Here is a 21,402-nt window from a genome sequence, read left to right as displayed (position 1 = left end):
TGCACCATCTGTGCAGCAAATGCACACCTGAGCTCCAGGGAAATGCTGGAGGAGTGCAGCAGAATTTCTAACTCAGGGCTTCTTTTAAAACATTTTATGGAAAATCACTGCTGACCCAACATTAAAACATTGCTAATTTTTGAACAATAACAGTAAAATAGTCTCTCTGTAATAAGTCTGGCTTTCTGAATACATATGATGTGAAACCCTTCCTTGGAGAGGATGATGAGGGCTTTGGCACTCACATAATGAGACCCAAAATTAATCTGTCATGTTCTTATATGGATGGTGTATTGAATTTATTTATTTTCACAGTACTCTCATCTTGGAGAGAAAATACACTTCAAAGTGGAAAAATAGCCTTGTAATACTCAGCAAGAGATTTTTTTAAATATCAGACACGGATGAGGAAGATATTCAGACTAACAGGAAAAACCAAAGCACTGAACATAGAAGCTGTTAGAGTGTCCTTCACAGAACATAATATTTAAGCAAAGTATCAAAGCATTTAGTCTTGACAAACACACTCTCTGTTGTGTAAATCAAAAAGAAAAGCAGGTCTGACTGAAGCACTGGCCAATTAAGTATAATTTACTTAATTAGTATCAGGAGATTCCCTCAACATCTGTATTCAATGTGTTTTTCTTTGAACTCTTCTGTATCTATAGCCTTGCTAAACTCCTTACAAGTTTAAAGCTGAAGATTGTTTGTTGCTTCCATAGATAGCAATTAGAATTCAGCTGTTCTCTCATTTTTAAATACAAATAAATTTCTTACATACTTATTTCATAAATAAAAGCCACCTGTTTTTAACCACCCTTCCAGTACCACAAAGACAGATTTGTATCCCATTCACATTTTAATTGAATGATTATTATAGGAATTCAGATTTTGTTATCTTATGCACAGCACTCTATCTCCTGTGAAGCTCAAGAGAAGATGACAAACATGACTTTCTTTTGGCCCTCTCATGTACAAACATACATGATTGGCAGCTAGAACTTCAAAGGAAGAACAAATGAAAGCAACAGCAAGAAGGACCCTGAAGAAGTGCTGAGGGTTTCCAGCTGCAATTCCTCTGGAGATGGCCACACCTGCCTGGCTGTACCAGCACAGAGGGAGGAAAGAAGAGATTGGAATTATCAGCTTGTTGTGGTGGCAGGGCTCAGTTTCAGGAGGTAGTTCTAGTCAGATTGCAAAGTTGACAAGTATTTTCACACTCAATTGCTATTGGAAGAAAAGTGGTTCTACCATGAAAATAAGCTGCCTAATATACACTCAATTTAAACAATAAATGGAAAAACAGTCAGAAAATAATAATGGGGTCCCCTGGTAGTTCTCGGTCAATATGTGGCCATTAAAAAAAAAAAAAAAAAAAAAAAAAAAAAGCTGTAACACAATTATTCTTAATTATTCTTTTCCATGATTCCAAAATATGCTCTAAGTTAATCAGGAACTCACAGGTTTTCCTTTCTTCTTTCCTTAGAACACTCCTTCAAATAATTTCCACTCTGAGGATTTACTTTTTCTTTCTCCATTACCATCAGAGTTTACATTAACTCAATCTACCTCCTACCTACAAAAAGCTAATTACTGATCTCAGTTAGGCCCATAAACACTACTTTTACATTAGCCAAGGGTCATTAAATACCAGGGGAAAACACTTTCTCTTCCAGAGGGTTGGAGGGCTGTCTCTATGCAACATGTTCAGCATTTGTTCACCTGCAAAGCACAATTCCAATTACTATGCTTTATGGTAAGAAAATATATACAACTTCTTACACATGCATCTGTTGGCAGCTGTAGGAGCTGCTACTGATCCATGCACCACATTAACTCATTTACTCTTGGATAACTCCATGTAACTCCCTGGGTTTCATTGCTTTACATATTTACCTTCTATGTGTTCTCAGAAGACTCTGGTATGATTTTACAAAAGTAACTATATACTTACAGTACCAATTTTACCTCTTTTATAGGCACAGAGCTGAGTACCCAACATGAATCCCTTGAAAGCATGCTAATAATTAGTTAAGATACTTTGCACAGCATGAATAAGGCTTCTTCCTTGAAAAGAAAAAAAATAATAAAAATCCTGTGCTTGTGATTGGAAACTCTGATTCCAATGACATCTGCACTCAAGATCTATTGACTTGAAGTCATAAGGGAAGAGCATGTCACTGACATCTATTTTTTTTCCTCTCCTGAAAGATATACAATGGAAATCAGTGTTATTATTAAAGAAAATTGTAGGTTTTTCTCCTACTGTGTAATTGGTCAGGTACCTTAGTGCAAAATGTTTTGCCTGATCTGAATGAATTACTAAAGAGATGGGAAAAACTGACCCTCCTGCAGAGTAATCTGAGGCCTCTGAATAAGGAGACAGGGAACCATCACCCTAATTTCTATGAGATTATAAATATATAAAACTGTAAAGAGGACAGATAACTTCATTTGCTTTGGAATATTCCTTCAAGGTGAGAATTTTTCAAGACAATCAGTTAATTATTTTCCTGTATGTACATCACCTGTTTGTCAGTGAGTACCTTCAGGTTTTAAGAAGAGACGGATTATCAATAAATTCTTGCTTTCATGTGAAGCATAAGAGAGTGAGTGACAAGAAGAACGGGTGGAAAATGTGCTGCAAGAGGACAGAGAATGCAGAAATCCTCACTCCACCTTGCCAGGGTGGATGCTCAGATTAGGAGGTCTTCATCTCCAGCCTCTTTTCATCAGCAAGGAGAAGATGCAGTGTCCTCAAGTGGATAAACCTCATCCTCCAGCAGATAAACCTTGTTCTCCATCAGATAAACCTTGTTCTCCCACAGATAAACCTCATCCACCAGCAGATAAACTTCATCAATCAGCAGATAAACCTCATTCTTCATCAGATAAACCTCATCCACCAGCAGATAAACCTCATTCATCAGATAAACCTCATCCTCCAGCAGATAAACCTCGTTCTCCCACAGATAAACCTCATTCTCCAGCAGATAAACCTCATCCACCAGCAGATAAACTTCATCAACCAGTAGATAAACCTCATCCTCCAGCAGATAAATCTCATTCTTCATCAGATAAACCTCATCCTCCCGCAGATAAACCTCGTCCTCCAGCAGATAAACCATGTCCTCCAGCAGATAACCTCATCCTCCAGTGGATCATGTGGGGCAAGATCTCACTGATTCTCAGAGCAGGCTGTAACAGACACCTCTTGCTGCACTGGTCACATGGAGATCTGGTTTCCTGTCTCAGGTTTTTATCTATATCACTTGTCTCAAACTATCAGAAACCTCTGCAATGTATGTTATTAGTGTTCACAGTTAGAACTGCTGTATACAAGGTAGCGGTGATCACCAAAATTGCTGGACAAAAATCTTCACATAAAAGATTTTTTTGGCAAAAAAGCATACTGAGCCACTCCTGGATGCTTCAGCAATTCATTAGTTTTGCCAGATGGGGACGGAGATGCTCTGAATTTTCTTTAAAAATACTACTTATATAAGAGACTTCAAAAGTTTCGTGTTGCTGTATTTTTTCAAATGCAAGTGTTATTTTTAATGTAAATATTTGCTATATCACTTTTTAATTTGTAACTTTTAAAATATAAGATGACCAAAATAATAAAAAAACCCAAAAAAAAAAAAAAAAACCAGCATTCAAAAAAGCCCAAAACCCCAATAAATTCCAGCATTTTAAATCAATCTCAATATTATGTTAAACCTAAAGCACCTTTCCAAATTATTTGTTGTGAGACAAGCCAAGAAATCTGGTATTGGTCTCCTTGTAATCAGGAATTTTTCACAATCATAATCAGAACATAATCACTCATATATATATATTTTTTAATCAGAAAGCACACTAAGAAAAATTAGATTAGCTTATGATTAATCTGCAAGGAAACAGTGCAAAGGCAAAAATATCCAGATTTGACAATGCCTAGGAATTCTTAAAGCAGGATTGCTATCAAAAATATTCACTATATAATTCACAAATTATTCTTGGGCTGTTTCCCATTTTATGAATGGTCTATTCTTCTGGTTTTATTAATATTGTTGACTAGCTACAACAGGTGACATTTTTATCCCCTTAGGCTGTCCATTATCCAAATGAAGGGCCATCTGGAAAGGGATTCTGTTCACTGAAAAATGTGACAGAGCTGATGGCTTTTTAACTGCAAGTCATCTATGATTGCTGGTAAACACCAAAAATTAGCATTGATCCTCCTCAAATGAAAAAAACAACAACAATAAAGTACTTCAGACAGGCTTATGGAAAGACCTTCTAGGCAGATGTGCATGCTAATTAATAATTGTAGATGGCAACCCTTCCTCATTTTTGTAAATTAATGCCAGTTGAATCCTCTAAAACAAATAAACATGACTACAGATGGGGCAGCTACTTGGATATGCCCAGCAGAGCATATGTGGAGTAGGAAATGGGGAGGGACAGAGATCTCTGCCATGCTACAAACAGGCAGTAGACAAGAGCCATTACCAGAACCTGCCACACAGAAAATCAGGGACTCTGTGCTTCTGCCCCCCAGGCCACGTTCTGGGTGCCTTCCCAAAGAGGAGGTGGATGCTGCACTGCCCCTGGATTTGAAGGCTGAGGCTGGGAGGGACCAAGGCAGCAGTCACACATATCAGAGGCAGAACAAGACTGGCACCATTTGGGTGTGACAACCCTCAAAATTGTGTTTTACACCAACAGCAAAAGAGGAATGGAAACAGAAAATTAAAACATACTCCACTCATCTGTCTTCCACCAATATAGTGTTTTCCTTCTGGGGTGATGAATACATACCTGCAGTGAAGTGTTCTCCCCAAATCAACTGGAAACTACTCTTTGGGCTTTGATGAAATTGAACCAGGCTCTCTAACAGAACCAGCAAAAACCCACCAGAGTCTGACATATCCTGACAAAGTTGGAACCCACTAGGAACAGAATAAGTGAGAATCAGAAGCATCAGAAAATAGTCTCATAATTTCAAATACCCTCTGCGCTGAGATATCATTATAAACATGTTTATTTTATGACAAAATTATGGCACAATTACAAAAAAATAACTGGTTCCATATAAATTGAATGCAAACTCATTATCTTTAGAGCCATTGCTTGAAAATGTGGATTTGGGGACTTTCTCTCCATCATCTGAAATCAGAACAGCAACACTCAGGTACCTTTACATTGACAGAAAATATACATTGAAAATTCTTCAGCATACTTTTGTCACGTCAAAAGACATGAAGGGTATGATTATCTTGCCTTAGAAAAGTCACATCCATCAGAACCTATAACAGCAACAGGACTAACAACCCTTGATTTACTTCTGCCTACGACCTCATACTGGAAACCATCTATAACATCCTCTCTGCATCTGGTGCCACCCTGGTGAACACTGGAGGAGCAAGCCTGGGTAACATAAGATTCCCCACTCTTGATCTAGCAGGTGTGTGACCATAAGGGCTACACTATGTTCATATATCAAACTGACTGCAAGGAAGAACTTAAAAGGAAGAAAAAGATCTACAGCAATGATATTGAAGCTTTCCAATGTACCAACAAATAAAAGCAGTAGACTTTGTCACAGCACAAAACACGAAAGAATTTTAAAGTACTGCTCTGCACAACACAGCAAACAGAACAATCAAATTATTGTCAGCTTGTCTAACACGAAGGCAGCATTATCCACAAACATCCTGCAGCCAGGAGATAAGATGCTGGAGAAGTACTATAAAATGGTTTATAATGCAACTACAATGATTTGGTAATTTGGACATTTCATATTTAATGAAAAACTATTTAAATCAGAAATCATCAGACATGCAATGACAAGGCTTATTTATACTCTGTGTCTCCAACCAATGACTGAATTCTCTCTATTTTTAAATAGCACTCTTTTAACATGAAAGGAGAAAGTTGGATGCTTGGTATTATTTTTAAATTAAACCACACAACTGATATGAATAAAAGGAAGCCTCCTAAAGCATTCCATAATAACAGGGATAGCAACTGGCTAGCAGAACACTTAACTTGTTTTTTTCCCAGCAGATTTGAAGTGCACTGCAATGTAATGTATTGAAAATTATTTTAGCCCTCCTGATATCACAAATCACAACCTGTATAAAGCCACATGAGCAATCAAAGAACCATTTGAGCTGTGATTCATATGTGCATGTGCTCAGAGCTGGTTCTGCTCTGTGCTCTATAATCAGGGCTGCAAACATTTTTCATTAGTTTCCCATTTCATTAAAGCTGTGAAAAGAAGGAAAAGATGGAATCAAATGTAAAAAGAATGAATTTGGTATATGAGGTCAGTGTGCTTTTTAAGGCAAAATTTTACCTGTTCTGTGTGTGTGTGTACCTATCTTCCTACACAATTTCTGTGCAGGCAATATTTCATAAAGTTATCATGGAAGAAGTCACCTATTGACCTTTCCAGAAAAGGTTTCTTGATCTTCAAATGAAAATGGGCAAACAGAATCCTACGTCCCATATTGAATATATCCTGATAACCAGGATCTTTTTCTCAGAAACTTCCTATTTTGCAGAACACTGCCTACCAAATAAGTAACTTTTCATTAAGGTGGAATGGTTATTGATACCACCCTTGATATGTAGGTACACATAATGTATCTATATATTAACATTACATAAAAGCCATAATTAGACCAAATACCAAGATATACTTAAGAGCAGTTTAATACTCAATGTCTTTTTTGAACATGAGTGGAAGGCATATCTGGAATTTAGATTGTTAGGATCACTCATAAAGTTTCTACCTTACACTGAAGAAGAAAATATACAGAATTGACCTCTAGAGAAGATAGATGTGGAATTAAGTATGACTGGAATGAGGAGCTGAGCTGGCTCAAATCATTGGTTGGAAGTTCCCTTCTCCAGCTATTTTACTTGTAATATATTTCTGCATAAGTGTGATCTGTAACACTTATTTAGGACAGAGTTAAGGAACCTGATCTGACACTCAGTCTGGTTTGTCTGAAAGATGTGGTCGGCCTCCATCCCTCTAAAGAAATGCCAGGAAACTCCTTCACTGCGACAGTGGAACAGAAGTAGGGCCATTCCATAGCCCAGTGCCATTCCATAGCCCAGTGCCATTCCATAGCCCAGTGCCATTCCATAGCCCAGTGCCATTCCATAGCCCAGGGCCATTCCACAGCCCAGTGCCACTCCACACTCCTGTGTCATTCCACAGCCCAGTGCCGCTCCACAGCCCAGTGTCATTCCATGAACCAGTGCCACTCCACAGCCCAGTGTCATTCCATGAACCAGTGCCACTCCACAGCCCAGTGTCATTCCATGAACCAGTGCCACTCCACAGCCCAGTGTCATTCCATGAACCAGTGCCACTCCACAGCCCAGTGCCACTCCACAGCCCAGTGTCATTCCATGAACCAGTGCCACTCCACGGCCCAGCTGGGATCCTTTCTGCTCTTGCAGAACAAGCTTTTGTCCCATGCAAAGCTCCCCATGGCTCCAGCCACATGGAGAGAGCAGTGCACAACAGAACACTTTAAATGCACCCTGCAAACATTTCCTGAGTGTCAGGGGCCAAGGGTTATGATGCCACCTAGTCTCTTGATTTGCAGTTCTCTAATTACAAGAGAAATTACAGAATTTCAAACATGTTTTTAGTACATAAAGAGGATTTTCATGCTGAATGTGATATATTTATCCGAGCATTACCTTGATGATGGTTATTACACTACTTTCTATTCAGTCACTATGTGTATTTTTTAATGTTCTTTTCAATTTCATGCAGTCTCTAGATAAAAATTCACAGCATTAACTCTTTGCATAAAGACTGAAAATGTGTTGCAGCCATGATGGTTTGGACTTCTAAGCTATGGAGTGCCTGGATACTGTTTAAATGCTTTACTTTAATCAGCTTCGTTAATACTGAATTCCAAAGGAAAAGCCAAACATTGATTATTCAACAAAAAAATCAAGATTGGAGTTCAGGTTGTGGAATGACACATTTGCTAAATGGTAGAACTATGACTGACTAGAGATATTTTACTTGAATTGGAATTAAAAATTTAATTTTATCTGCATAAAGCAATCAAGACACTATTTTGTATAGCAATTACAGCTGACAGAGGAACAAACAGTTACTGCTCACCATTTTTCTCCTTGCTTCCCATTTCTCAGAGTAAAACTGAAAGGAATTAGTATAATAGGGTTTTTTGAAAGGGGAGCAGGGATAGGAAAAGGTTAATAGCTTGGATAATAATTAAGCAAAGACTTAGAAATAATTTAGGAATATATTTTGAGAATATTCCCACATATTCCATGAGAAAGCAAATTTGATAGCAATGTTCATTTAAGAAAATATGCTTTTTTAATGAAAAAGAAAGTTAAACTCATTAAGATTTCTACTATAGGGCAGGAAGGTACCTCAAGACCTCAGGTGGTCATAAAATCCATCTCCCTCAAAAGGGCAGGAAAAGCTACACTGAAATGATTTTTGACAGATTTTCCTTAATCTGTTTCTGAAAATCTCCAGGGTGTGGAAAAGGCTGCAGCATCCCAGGCTGACAGATCCAAGTGCCCAGCTATTGTTGCAGTGAGAAAAGTGGTTTTGGTTGCTTCTCTTTCCTGATGTCCCATCTAAAGCTCTCCCACTGAGTCACGTTACTTTCTGTCCTATCCCCTAGGCTGAGCTGCAATGGACATGGAGAACACTTTATTACCTTCCTATTTGTGATCACCTTTATTCCTTTCAAAGACTGGGATCCTTTCTCATGTCAGTGGAATTTTCCCATCTAAACAAGGCCAGCTCTCTCAATCTCTTCTGGGAGATCACACTTTCTCTGATCATATCTGCTTCCATCCTCTGAGCTGGCTCTGATTACTCTGCCCGCTTCCTCATATGCCTAAAACGTGTAAAATCAAACACAGTGCTACAGCCTGTTTGCCTGCCTTGCAAATCTGCAATAAACAGACAGCAGCAGCCTCAAACCCCCTCACTCATTACAAAGCTGAGGCACATTTTTAACCCCCAGTGCATGTATATCCAAATGATACCATTTTCAAACTAGTATGCCAGGTGTTGAGGCACATCAGGAGAACTACAGCTTGAATCTCTGATAAAAAACAGGGTAAAATGAGCAACAACTGAACTGGTCACGACCTCTCCTGTCAAATTCATATCTTCTGAAAAATCCCTTTGCCCCAGATTTTTCTCCTGGGAAGCTGAGAAGCCATAGAGAAAAATGAAATAATTATCTCATTTGCTTCTCCTGTGTTGTGCTCATGTGGAATGTGTTTGGAGATTGTTTATCCAACAGATGATTGTTTTATTGGTTTCTGCTGTGAGTTGTTTTCTCTCTTAGGCCAATCAGGGCCAAGCTGTGTAGGGGCTCTGGAGAGAGTCAGGAGTTTTCATTATTATCTCTTTTAGCCTTCTGTAAGTATCCTTTCTGTATTTTTTAGTACAGTTTAGAATAGCATTCTTTAATATAATATAGTATCATAAAATAATAAATTAGCCTTCTGAGGACATGGAGTCAGATTCATCATTCCTTCTTCCCTGCAAATACAACACTCTCTCTGGCAATAAACATGGCCCAAGGAAGAAACAGCTGAACACCAAACCTCTGACACACTGCTGGGTGAGGGCCAGCTATGACAGAGCTGGTGATGCAACTGCCCCTTGACACTCAAGTAAGGAATCCTCCCAGTGATCAGCCCTCAAAGTTATCAGGTTTAGTATTAAGAAAGTTGTCTGAGCAGCCACATAAAATGTTGAGCTCCTTCACGCTGTTCTGAGGGAAACAAACATCATTAGAGGCACAACTCTGTTCTTTGTCATGCTTCTGGTTAAAACCCAGAAGGAAGAAAACTTGCACAAGCACTTGGATATGCAGAAGAAAAAAAAAAAAAATCTAATTGCATTAATGAAAATATATAAAAGAAAAATGCCATTATTCTTGTTATTGCTTGTACTCAGCTCTTCCAGTCTTCATGACTTTAAAATCAAATTTAATACACAGGTTCTCATCTCTCTCTCTCTTAGCCACGAAGTTTGCTATTAGTGATTTCCCAGGAGCAGTGTAGTGAGCTCTACATTGATCAGTAGTTGATGTATGCATTTTAGGACTCCAGTTACACAAATGCATGCCTATGTTAAAGTTGTGTCTGGAAACATAACATGAACAGAGGCAAAAAAGCCTCCTTAATCACCTTACCAAACTGTTCAGCCTAATTTAACTCAGATATCAGAGAAAGGATGTTTGTTCTTGGGAGAACTTTCCAAAATTGCACGGTTATTAAGGTAACACACAGTTCAAACACAGTTATTAAGATACTATGATCCTAAAATACCTTTTACTCTATTTCATAACATTAAATTTAATTTAATTAAATACGCTGGGCAAATTTCTCACTTATTATCCTTTTCATAGTTTTTGGCAGCTATGGGAAAACATTTTATATATACTAAAAAAACTCACAACATTAAAACTCTAACTAGAAAAAAATTAAAGGAAGCATTGGAAATTAATACAAACCAGAAAAAAATGTTTGTTTTTTTTTTTTTTTTTCTGACAAGTACAATGCATAGACTTTCTTTTGCTATGTCTTTTTTTTTGAAATAAAGGACCTTCATTACAGTATGAGAACTCCAGGAACTGACCAGCTATAGCTCATTAGCTTTTTCTTTTTTTTTTTTTAGGATATTCAGATTATTCAAATGCCCACATTTGAAAGTTGTAATGGGTTGTTTGGGGTTTTTCTTTTCCTTTGGGGAACAAAAGGCCACAAAAACTCCAGTGCTGATTACTTCAGAGCACATGATGGCCTCTTCATCTTTATTGCAGTTGGCAACACAGGAAAGCAAAGCTTAATTTATGGTAAGATAAGTGGCCTTACAGAGTCCACAGAAAAAAAGAGGGCATTAAATTGTTCTATCTCCAACTAACTACAAAGGTTAGCACCTCTTATGATTCCTGTGCTATTAACTACAAAATTTATGATGCTTTCAATGAAGCAATCTTGGATTTTTTCATGCAATTATAATAATAACAACTTCTTAAGTCTTGATTTTTTATTGAGAAGAAAGCTTTAAACACCTGATATTTCATTGGGATATAAACAGTAGGATGTTTTGAAATGGCCCTGGTTTTACCTTTCTTACCATGGGAGAAGAAAACGTGTGCCAAAATTCCTTAAGACACCTAAAAAATCCATAGAGTTCAAGAAGCATTTGGACACTGCTCTGGAGTACAGGGGGTGTGACTCTTGGGGTGTCCTGTGCAGGAGTTGGACTCCATGGCCCTGATGGAGTCTCTCCTTTAATTATGAATATTCTTCTCTCTCTTCCCTTTGGCTACTTTCTCTGGCAGTGTTTTCCACTCCTCCCCTCTCCTTCACCAAAATATGCAAAATTACTGAGCACCAGGACCACTCACTAAACATGTGATGGAATGCATCTCAGAATACAAATTTGAGGGCATTGTGAACAATTACATCCAAATCCAGCCCAAAGCATTCAAGCAAACCTATGAAGGCACAAACCCCAGTGGTATTAGTAGAATGTCTCCTTTTATTAGCAACACTGTTCTCACAGTGTTGTCGCACGAACTTGCAGTTTTAAAATTTAGAATCTTGAAGAACACACTCACATCAGCTTCACAGCCAGAGGCTCAATTCTGCCTTAATTTTTCATGTACAAGGTTTTCCAAACAACAAACCTAAAGTTATTATGTTACTTTCCTCAGATATCTACACAACTGTAGTGTATAAATTATTTGTGCTGTGTATGGTGTTACTGAAAGTAATCCTGTGAATTAACAGTGTACATATCAAATGCAACACAGTTATTCAGAAATGATGGCCACTTCACTCTGTTCTTCCATCTAAGTACTTCAAACCATACTAAAGGCCTGAGAACTTTTTAGACATTTTTAATGAGTCAAGAGGTCAAACAGTTTGTGGATATGAGCATGGAGAAATCTGGCAGGGATTAGAGAATTGTACAAGGAGGCTGTAAATCATTGATTATATTGTGTTTTTCCAATCAGCATGCTTCCTAGAGGATGCCCAAATGTTTTCCACTAGAAAAGGGAATGATGCAAGGGAAAGAGAGTAGGGACACATGCTGGCTTCCAGTCTACCTGACAGGCTAGAGAGAATTATTAACTGATCCTAGATAAAAGACTCTTTATTTTCTCCAATACCATGCAAATTCTAGGCAAAACCTGCAACTCCTCTGACATCCAAACACCTAACTCCATTTTGATTTGGTATCTGTCTGCATCTCAGAAATTTTAGCAGTGGTTTCAACTATTTAAGAAAGCTGATCTTCTCATCTTTTTTAATCATAGCATTCTATATTTTTGTCCTGCAGACATGAAAAGTGTTCTTTTCCTCAGAACGAGTCCCAGGATGTCTAAACAAAGGCCCAGGGTCTCATCATTCTGTCTTCCATGATGTCCTCAGTGACTGTTCTTACAGTGCTGCTACCACCAGGTGAAAAGATGGATGCACAGCTCCCAGGGCTGCTGCCCCAGATGTCCCACTCCACAGAACACGGGGAGCTCTGCTGGAGCACAGCGCAGTCTGGGCTCCCTGCATCCACTGCCTTCCCCCCTTGCCCTGCAAAGTCAGCTGCTCTACTGCAGCAAAAAAGTGACACCAGAATCATAACCAGGTCACATTATCATGGTTGGGAGAGTCAAAACTTACAGAAGTAGTTTACAAAACTCCTCAGGAGCTCTTTGCAGTGTCATGAAAGAAACGAGCCTGCTCTCTTCTGGAATCCCAGCAGCACACACTGGCACGGGGTTGCCAGTGAATGAGGGCTATTTGTGTAGTTTTTACAAGCACACATCAGACCTGTACAGTAATCAAAAGTCAGCCATCCAAACTCGAGCTGAAATGACAGAGAGATGGAATATCTGAAAGGACACGTGCATTGTATTCGGGCAAGTCTGCCTAACATCTATTCTGACACGACAAAATAGAAAGCTGCAGTCCTGCTCCAGAGGGCTTTAGAGAACAGAACCCTGCACATTTGCTTGCAAATTTGAACCTGACCAACTATAGCCTCTAAAGGGAAATATCATCTTTCCTTTTCCCTTTTATTGGCTCATTTACCCTCTCTCCTCAGCACCATAACTACACATCCCTTCAGAGGAACTGAATAGCTTATTCTGCAAGCCATGTGTGTTGCAGAAGTTCAGTGCAAATGCTATGTTCAGTTTTTCTGATCATTAGAATCAAAGGAAATTGCTGATAAAAAGGCCATGATGCTTTTGGACATGAGATTGTGACTGAAAGACTACAGGTTTTCTTATAAAGAGCAACTATAAGAAGCTACTTTTTATTTTGTAACCTGTACCCAAGGCTGATGATTTGAAAAAGCATCATGTTATACAGCTGCACGAGTCATGGTCCAAAGCTCAGTTCCAGCACAGGTGGACTGACTCTGTGTGACAAGTGAAACCCATCTCCAGAGACTCACAGGATCACAAACCAGCTCTTCTAATTATACCATCAGCTACTGTGACATTCTCAAAACCAAAGAATTGCCAAAACAATGGAGATTTCACAGTGCCTCTAGATGTATCTTGAGAAAAATCAATTTAAATTTTTTGAATTGCTATTGACACATGATTCAAATTAAAACCACCATGAGCTTATGGCATGGGAAATATTATTGATATTTTTAGAGATTCGAGGATATTCAAGGAATTCAGCTGTTAACAGTACCACAGAAATTTTCCTTTATAGCCAAGAAATAGAGGAGAAGATAAAGAACTGCATGAGATTACAAATGACAGCTCTGTTATCCAGCCTGGAGAAAAGTTTTTATCAAATTGTTTGAATAACCCTACCTTAAAATGCCCTCAGTAACAGACAATTAATTACTACTTAGATAGTGTCACTTATTCTAATGAAATTCATGCTCAATAATTTAAAGGTATACAAAGAGATGTATCAAAGAGATTTAGATGTCTAAATGCCTCTAGTGATGGCATTAGCACCCAATACAGACTCACAGAAATGTACCTCAGTCAAGCAAACCTACTAGATTCTCAACCTCTGATTTATGGCACCCCATTTTAATTTTAAATTAGAAATTCTTCTTTCTTTTTTTGCTAAGAAGGTTAAGAATGAAGATGAAAAGAAAATGAAGATAGGGCAGTTGATATATGTAAGTATATTGAAAAGTCAGTTTGCACTTCCAAAAAATGCATGCTGATGAAAAATTAATCACACTGTGTTTCTCATTATCCCTGTAAAACAGAAACCCTGTCTTGATAATGTTCTGTATAAACCCTGGTCAATACAGGAATTTTGAAATTTGCTTTTTTCTTTGCTCTATATTATTTTGGGTGATACATATCACGGTTTAAACACTCATCTCCTTATGTCTCCTGCATCATTCTGGCAGGACCTTGAGCAAAGCCTTTCACCTGACAGTGTTAACAGAAGCAGCCGTGGGCAGGGAGTTTGGGCTTTGGCATGAAGGATGTGCTCAATTGCTGCAGGACAAAGTACTAACAGCAGCCTGACACAGCCCAATAGGCTAAACGTGCCTCTAGTCTCACAGCCATTAATACATCCTCCCTTTTGGATTTTTCTAAATTGCTGTACAATAATGCTGGGCTATCCAAGCAATGTTTTAAAAAGCATGCTTTGGAGTTTAAAGCAAATAAACAGTGGTATGTAAGCCATAGAACATTTATTTCAGCTGTGGTTTTGGTTTGTAATTCTAGTTTGATGATTTTTTGGTTGTTTGGATCACAGGGAGGGAAAATTGCTTTCCTGTCCTTACCAAGACATGTCAGCACCTGAACAAAGACTTCCCTGTCCTTTGAATTCTTTCGCAAGCGCCATCAAGTCCAAGTTTGTGCTCATTCAGAAAACGTGCACCAGTCAGCTCCTGGACACACAGCAGTGGGACAGCTGGAGGGGGCTTCTGGAACCAGCATGAAGAAAGACAGCAGTCAGAGGGGATGCAAGAGGCTCTGGCTTGCTCTGGGCAGCTGGGAGGTGTTCCATGCCAGATGCTGCACCCAGGGCCAGGCAGTGCAGCCACTTCTACCTACAGGAGCCAGGCAGATTATGTCTGGGTGAACTACATTTTCTAAAACCAAAGCAACTGAAAGAAGAAAGAAGAATATGTAATATAAGGCTGGAATCAGCCTCAGATGTGAGAGGGAAATGTTTGGGGTATTTTTTGCATAAAAATATTACTGCATACATTATAGAGCTTCCTTGATTCGGCTGTGTGTTATCTACAGAATCTAATTAGGTGGTGTAGCAGATTTACTTGTTTATTTACACCTCCAGCCATATTAAAAAACCTTTTCCCCTGGAACACCTTTCAGTATTGCCTGAGCAGCCAGTTGGGAGCTTCCTATGAACTGATGTTCCTGAAAGCCTGGGGTTCTAATGCCCTACTTCTCAACTGTGCAGAACCCAGGGACAAGACTGTGAGTGCTCAAAATTATTTTAATGCAGATGCCAACTAAATTTAAAGTGGGATCTTTCTCTCTGCAGTGTTTCTTCTTCACCTGAGATGATTGCACCTGCAGTGCTTGCTTTAGGTGCACTCTCAGGCCTGTGCAGGTAAGTGCACACCTGCAGTGTACTGCAGTCAGTGGCACTGCCCTGCTCCTGTTCCCTGCTGACAGATGAGTTAATGAAATGATTAATTAATTGAGTTTTCCAGAGCAGCAGAGGAGGACAGATCTTAGAACTCCTGGTACTCCAAATGAGTTTAGAGTATGGTGCTTAGGAAGCAGTCAGAGATGGGGATGAATTTTTCTAAGACAAATGAAAAGCCCCAGAACTTCAATTCAGCTCTTCTGATACTGAGGCAAGAGTCAAACATCAGCACAGGAAATCTGAGTCTCAGGAATATGTTGCTACATGAGCACAAAATCTACAAACAGTACTACATCAGGCTAGTCCACTTGTCCCTTCAGTCCCATCTCAGCAAATAGTTTGTTACCTATTGTCTTGTGTGGGGCTGATACCTCTCCACCAATGCCCTGAGCCAATTATGCTACTGTGTAGATAAGAGGAAAATGCTTTCCTGACTCCTTTTGTGGTTGGTGAAGGCTCCAAACCATGAAATTTTATTGCTGTTATTTTAGTAAGAACTCCAAGTACCCTGAAATGATCCAGGCTTTTTAAAATTTCAGTTGCAACTTGTCCCCATGGCATCAGTCCAACAGGCTTTAAATAAAATGTAGAGAGAAATTTTTCCTCTTAGACTCTTTGTAATTTTCCTGCTATTATTTCTAAGGGTAACTTGTCCTTGCACTCTAAAAAAGGCAGGCTCATCTAAGGGACCCTAATATTAACAGTGAATTTGAAGTGAAGTATTACCCAAGAGAAACATCCAGTTCCCAGATTTGCCATCTGTTTTGTTTCCACCTGATACTCAAAGAGGAAGACTCTATTAAGCAGAGCATATATTTAATATTTCCTGTGATACTAGATACAAGGCTTTACCAAAATGTGTCTTCAAAAGCTGCAACAGAAGACTGGAGTTTGAAGCCTGAAGCAAACAAAGTGTTAATTAAATACTTGATAGAAATGGTAATAGAAAGATAAGACAGAAGGAGAGGAAATGCTGTAGTGCCCACTAAAGCGTTCTATGTCACACACTCAATCTGAGGGACTGAAGGGCATGAGAGAAAGGGAAAAACCTCACACCCTACTGAGCTAGGAGTAAAAAGAAGAAGCTGCCTATAGCAGACCCTGTGAGCTGGTCTCATATTTAACCTCAGACAGTTTAACAGCCGTGGCTAATGGTCAGAGCAGGGGAGCTGTAACTCAGGGCAGAGCCAGCCAAAGGGGAGGCTGCACAAGGCAATTAGCCAGCCCTGCAATTCAGCTGGGCTCTAACAGCAACCAGCACAATTGGTGTGGCTCACTATCATCCTAACGCTGCAATTTGTGCTTTAACTTTTGTAACTGTACTCCATTATGTAAATTTGGGTTGTAAGTAACTGCATTTGATCATTGGAGCTTGTCCACGGAGCTCATTGCAACCCAAAGCTCCTCGAAAGAGGCAGATTTGGTCACTGTCCAGCACCAGGACTCCTCAGAACCCAGGCAGGTGACAAGGCTCACCTGGGTGGGAGTGAACTCATCACTTAATGTGAACACACTAACAAAATATTCCCTAACATAAATTTACCTGTAAAAAAGAGAACTAGCAGCAGATATTTAGGATTTTTTAGTGACATGCTTAGTGCTCTCAAATTGCTAATAATTCTGAGGAAGTACTTGAACAAAACCAGTTCTAGACTGAGCATGTTGCTACAGTCTTGTGTGGGAGATTTTCCTTGGGGAAGACTTAGTTATTTAGTGAGTTCTTTAGGAGTAAGATTGGAGCTTTCAGTTTTTTGACAATAAACAAATAATTTGCTCAGTTTGCAAAGGACTCTACAAACCACTTCAGCCTGTTCCCACTCTTCTGCAGAGCATTCCTAAGAGAACAGAAGAACACAATTACTTCTGCCTGCAAAAGAGGAAAAACAGGAGTGCAGAGGTTACAGGGACAAGGGGGCAAAGGTGTCTCTGAGACAGTTATTGTTTCAAGCAGCAAAGTCAGCAAGTGCTTGATTTCTGTTTCCAGGAGGGCCTCAATGTCGGCTGCTCGGCTTAAGCAAGCGTAAGAGGAACAATCAGTAAAGGGCTTGTACCTGGAATTTCTGCAGAATCAACAAGCTCACAAGCTGAGCTCTAAGCAGCATTCGTGTTGCAGCAAATCTCCCATGGCAAATCACTTCCATAGCACCAGCATTTTCTTTCTCATTGATTCAGCTGCCTCGTGTTTCAGCACCTCTTTCTGTTACCAAGGCTAGAAATTCAAATTAAGGAGAGGAACATCTTTTTTCTCACCCTGATTTCAGGGCAAAGGAAGTGGGTAACCCCAAAAGGGAAAATGCTGTGATTTGTCCTTTTGGAGAGAGATTTCCCCGTGGCAATTCCAGGTGTAACTTTTCACACTGTGAATAACAGGTGGGACAGATTGACTTTCACAGTTTGTTTGAGGTGGGATAGGATGTTCTTACCAACTCCAACTTGAGTTCACTCATTTGCACGGCTGAAGAGATTGCCATCAAGGTGGGTAAAAAGGAAAAGAGGGATCAAGAGAATAATCTTTGCCACGACAGCACTGTGCCTGGGAAACTCACACAGGATTTTGTCCCCAATTCACCCTTCTTCTTTGACACCAAGAAAAAAAAGCAGGAATATGAAATTCAAACATTTTTCTTCTCTCAGATACATAATCTAAATAATTAAGGTACCTAAAGCACTTGATTCCACTGTAAAATGGATCCCGTGGTAGTTTCAGCAGAGACCTCATGCATCATGATTACTGGAGGAGGTACATCGATGCATTATTCATGGCCACAAAGTGCACACACCATCTTACTCTCAAATGACCCTCATTATTTGGGACATTCCTCATTTCATATTCACATTTATCTCTATCCCATACTGAGGTTACCATCTGGTCAATTTTTCTTCACTGACTCAGCCTGTTACTTTTACATAAGTCATTTAAAGCCAAGCTCCACCTAATTCTTTCGAATAATCTCAATAAATAAAAATAAATATACTATCTGTGATTACCAAGGAAAGGAAATCAGCAGGCATTTAAAGATCCTACAGTAGTGTTAGAATGAAGCCCAGATTAATACAAACAGTATTTGTTTCTCTAATAAATCTTCACATTAATGTTTGATGCTCATAACAAACTAAGTAAATATGAGATCCAGTAACAAGACATAAGAAAACATAGATAAATCTACTTATGCAAACTTTAACCTACACAAAGGTGATGAAATCATTAACTAAGAAAATTATAAAGAGCAAATGACATAAAACTAAGCAAATCCAGTGATTTGAGAGAGCAGAGGAGAACAGATGATACAATATTTATAACTGAAATCCACTGTCAGCAGCAACATGTAGGGAATTACACACAAGGGAGGATCACACTAGAGATTTCTTTTTACTGCTCCAGATAAAATTCTCAGCTTATTTTGCCTTTTTACTCATTTTTTCTCTCACTGCATCCGCAGCAGCAGAACTGGGCCAACACTATCAGTTATTATGCACTTGACTGGAGGAATCTATCTGTTCATACAGCATTTCTGCCCCTTTTTGTTCATTTTCAATAACTTTCTACTTATCTTCTAGAAAGGACCAGTAACCCAGGATCATGGAAGAAACAGAAACATTGCTGGTGAGGACACACAGCTCAGAAAAGGCCTTTCTCTCCTTTACAAGAGCTCCTGCTCCTGAGAGCACCCTCACCAGACTGTGGGGTGTGTGCTCAGCACTAGGACAACAGAGGTCTATTTCTACACCTGACTTTCAAGTTTTAGCATACTTGGATCTTGTTTAAAGTGAGACAGAAAGCTGAGTCCCACAACATGTTTTATAATGGATGAGAAGGATTTAATTAATTTAATCAGGGGGCTGTGGTTGGAAGTGTTAGGATTTTTGTGACACACAGAGGCACAGTGTCAGCTTTCAGGATTTTTTTTCTTCACTGCAGCTAAAGAATTGCTTTCTTCTTAGAAAATGCAATGTGAGCATTTGCTTTTCCTAAAATGTATCAGAGAGGAAATATTTTAATCACAGCTTTAAAAGTATAGGAAAGCCTTGTTTTGTTATGCCTCTGTTCCATCCCCTCTGCAGCAATATCAGCTTCTTCCAGAGAAGGTATTTCCTCCTTAGGAGTGAGAGTTCTCTGATACCTTCTCTCATGATCAGGCCTACCTGCCAGGTACTCTGGAAATGTGTGAGGGACATGCAGGACTTCAACCTCAAAAATCACTGTTTTATTTCACCAAAGGAACAGCCATTTGCCAGATAAGAACCTGAAAATGGAGAAAAAAGAGGATCATCAACACTAAAAACTAATACCGAGAACTGAGGCATTATTTAAATCAACAAATTTGAGGTTTTGCTCTTCCTGAACTCAAGAAATTTTCATGAAAGTTAAGTATTAAAGGCCAGTTTCCAATGAATTTTAATTAATATTTCTTTAGAAATGTTTCTTTTCAAGGGCTCTGCAAATTATGGCTGGGTTTTTGTACACACTCCATCACTGCCTCCTGCAGCATAATTCATCTTTTATCTCTGCAAAATTATGAATGAGTGTTTTGGTCACCTTGGTCTTGCCTTTGCCCTTCCCATACTCCCCTGTGAGAACCTTCAATGTCCCTCAGCACTTGAAGTTCAAACTCATCTTCTTGTTATAAGGAATATTATTAGGAGCTTTGGCTGGGATTTCTGCTTTAGATTTCTCAGTTCGATTAATAGAAAATGATCACACACACTCTCCCTCTCTGGTGATTTGGTTAATTAAATGGTAGAAGCAGCACAAATAATTCCTACACCAGCCTACTTATTGTTTTTAAAATTATGTGAAAATTAGTCCCTTACTAGATGATTAGGGTTTTAGATCTGCTAATGAACAACAATAGTCTGCCATTGCCATCTTTTAATTTACTTTTAATCACCAGCTAAGTAACAAAGAAATGTCTTTTAAAATAATTAAGACTACATATCAGGTCTCAGTAGGACATCAACAATAAAGGGGTTAACGATGCATCCAGTCATCATGGAAACAATCAAAAAATGTCTTGCTTTGAACAATGTAGAGCAGCTCTCACTCTCTAAATGCATCTGTGCCAGAAAATTCCCACAGCTTTTCAACATCTTTCATCTTGTAGAGATCACACGCACACGTGCACAGAGAGCCAAAAAAATAATGATGGAAATCACCTATGTAACAGGGCAAAGATGGAAATTAAGGTATCTGTGAAAGGCAGCCACTTCCCTCTGACTCGACAGAACCCTCTCAGCACCATAGTTTGACCTCAGCTGTGACAACAGGCACAACAAAAGATGCCAAACCAAAAACAGCACTTGCAGGCACAGAATGCTTTGGGTTTTTTTTCTCCCCTCATCTTCCTGCACTTGTCTTCTTTAGATATTTAAAAGGGAAAATTTGAAGAACTGAAAAATAAGTTGCCAAAGCTCTATTCCACAGATATTTTCTAAAGTGTCAGTGACACCTAAGAATAAACCTGGAGGTGAGAAATGATAATAATTTTACTTTGAATCTATTAACTTTTTAGCTACAGTATTGTAGATGTGTTGTCTTAGATAGCACGAGTTCTAACATCATTATAGTACAAGGATTTAACATCACCAGAGCTTCAGACCTCCTCAATGTTTCTCACAGGCAGCCCCTCTGAGCACTGACTGTTCCTGGTCCTTGCAGCAGCCATCTGACTCCAGGGCCCACCAATCCACTCTTTTATACCACTTGTCCTTATTGCCTACAGGTGTGGCCTGTTAAGATCAGGCCTGTTTCTAATCTTTGGT

The sequence above is a fragment of the Haemorhous mexicanus genome, chromosome 15 (assembly GCF_027477595.1).
Source record: "Haemorhous mexicanus isolate bHaeMex1 chromosome 15, bHaeMex1.pri, whole genome shotgun sequence".
Lineage (NCBI taxonomy): Eukaryota > Metazoa > Chordata > Aves > Passeriformes > Fringillidae > Haemorhous > Haemorhous mexicanus.
This window is presented reverse-complemented; position numbering follows the sequence as displayed.